Source organism: Dromiciops gliroides, chromosome 4 (genome assembly GCF_019393635.1).
Source record: "Dromiciops gliroides isolate mDroGli1 chromosome 4, mDroGli1.pri, whole genome shotgun sequence".
Taxonomy (NCBI): domain Eukaryota; kingdom Metazoa; phylum Chordata; class Mammalia; order Microbiotheria; family Microbiotheriidae; genus Dromiciops; species Dromiciops gliroides.
This window is the reverse complement of record NC_057864.1, coordinates 108,982,008-108,984,843: the sequence shown is the minus strand read 5'-3', so window position 1 is coordinate 108,984,843 and position 2,836 is coordinate 108,982,008.

The following is a 2,836-nucleotide window of genomic DNA, read 5'->3' as shown; positions in this document are numbered from 1 at the left end:
AAGGTCAAATACTGAAACTGAAGCTTAAATACTTAGGTCACATAATGAGAAGACAGGACTCACTGAAAAAGGTTAAAGGCAAAAGGAAAAGGAGATGGCAGAGGATGAGATGCATATATAGTGTCATGGAAACAATAAACTGCTGAACATGGACTTCGACAGATTTTGAAAGATAGTGGAGGATAGAAGGGCCTGGTGTTCTATAATCCCCAGTGACCCCATATGGAGTCATGTAACTAAATGTGAGGGGCGCAAAAAATTTGACAGTAATAAAAGGTTATGTATACCTATTTTATATTTCTATATACTCATGGTCACATAAAAAAAAATTCTTGGTCAAAGAGGTTGCAAGTGGAAAAAAATTAAGAAGCCCTGCTATAATCCATGGGGCCATGAAGAATCAGACACAGTTGAATGATTGAACAACACCAAAGTCTTCTTTTGCACACAATCTTTAGTATTTCTTCCTCACATTTCTCCTCACTCTCATCCACTATAGTAGAGTAGTGTCAGTGGCAAATAAGTCCCTGGGTCAGGCAGAAAAACTGTAGGCTGACCCATAGGAAACAATGCAAGTAACTAAATATGTATAAAAGTATACATTTGATAATTGTATATAAGTATATATCTGATAATTCTAGAAACTTGCTGGTTCTAGATCAAAGACAGGGTCTGGTTAAATAGCCCCAATCTCTGCCCTTGAGAAATCAGAGTCATAGAATTTCAGAGTGAGAAGGAACCTCAGAGATCATTGAAGCTAACCTGAATGAGAAAACAACAACCTTCTCAATAACTTCTCTGATGGAAGACCTCTAGTGGTAAGGAATTCATCACCCACTGAAGAAGCTGAGTTCATTTTTGGACAAGTCTAATTTTTTGGGAAGGTTTTCCTTATATAGATCTGGTTTGACTTACTACAATCCCTACCTACTGGTCTTAGTTCTGTCCTCCTGCAGAACAAGTCTGATCCCTTTTCCACTTGACAGCCCTTCAAATATATGAAAGCATGTTATTTTCCTGCCCCCTACAACTTCTTTTCTCCAGGCTAATCATTCCCATTTCCATAAATCTATCATAATGGAATAATTTTTGAGTACAGTCACCATCTTCTCCATACTTCTTTAAACATGTTTTATTTACCTTGTCAATATCTTTCTTAAAATATGCATCTAGAATTGACTAAAATAAATACCATATTTGTATAGATCATGGCACAGGGAAGGAAATAAACATTTATGCCATGCTTACTATGTGCCAGATATCGTGGTAAATGCCTATTTTTTACAAATATAATTTCATTTGGTTCTTATAGCAACTCTTCAAGGTAGGTGCTATTATTATTCATATTTTATAGTTGAGGAAACTGAGGCAGACAGAGGTTAAGTGAAATGAGCAGGGTCACACAGCTGGTAAGTATCTGAAGATCTGAACTCAAGTCTTCTTGATTCTAGGCCCAGCACTCTATCCACTGTGCCACCATTTGTCTCTAAGCTGGTCTATCATTGACACTGTTGATTCTTACTGGGGATGCAGTCTGCTAAAGCCCCCAGATATTGTCAGAAGAACCGCTGTTTAATCATTTCTCCACTGCCTGTTCTTGTGAAATTGCTTTTTTTTGAGCCAAAGTACAGGATTTTGCCTTTATTTCCTATTAAATTTAATTTCTAGAAAAGTTAGATTCAGACATAATTCTTTGAGAAACATGATTCATCACTCATTTTATTGGCAATGTCTCCTAATTTCATATCATCTGAAAATCTGGTTACATATGCTTTCTATGTTTTTAGTTTCACAGATACCAACAGTGAAACTTTGAACAAAATAGGTGCAAGGATGGATTCCTGGAACATCCTTCTAAAGAGTTCCCTGTAAGTAACATCTAGGCATTCATTGTTAGTTTGAATCTAGCAATTAAGAGGTTAGCACTTCACTTGAATGGGTCATCATTCAGCCATATTTATTCATTTTATTTACAAGTATATTATAAGGAACTTCGCCAAGTGGCTTACTAATATCTAAGTATATTGTGTTTATGGCACTACTCTACCCTTTAAGTACAATTTTGTTGTTCAGTCATTTCAGTTGTGTCTGACTCTCTGTGATGTCATTTGGGATTTTCTTGGCAAAGATACCAAAGTGGTTTGCCATATCCTTCTCCAGCTCATTTTATAGATAAGGAAAATGAGGCAAATAGGGTTAAGTGACTTTTCCAGGATCACACAGCTAGCAAGTGTCTGAGGCCAGATCTGAACATGGGAGGATGAAGTTTCTTGACTCCAGATCAGTATACCACGTACCTACCCATAGGGATAATTATCTGTTCAAAATGGAGATGAATCTGTTATGATTTTTCCTGATAAACTTCTGCTGGCTCTTAGGAAATCACCTTTTCCCTTTCAGGTTGTTCATAAACTATCCCTTTAATAATGATACATTCTAAATTTTCCTAGGAATCTAACTCAATCTCAACAATCAATAGTTTGAGTATGAGTTCTTTATGTAGTCACATGTATCTCTTTTCCCCACATGTATATCTTTAAAGAACTTTGCTTTTTGTTTTTCATTGGAATTATTTGTGTTTTATCAGCAAAAATTTTATTGTATCTATTTTTTCCCATTAAGTTTTATTTCCCCCAATTACATGTAAATACAAATTTTGACATCAATTTATTTTAAAACTTTGTGTTCTAAATTCTCTTCCTCCCTCCCTCCCCGCCCCCATGCCAAGAACTCAAGCAATTCAATATAAGCTATACATGAGCAGTCATGCAAAACATTTCCACATTAGCCAGGTTGTGAAAGAAAACAGACAAAAACAAAACTTCAGATAAAAGAA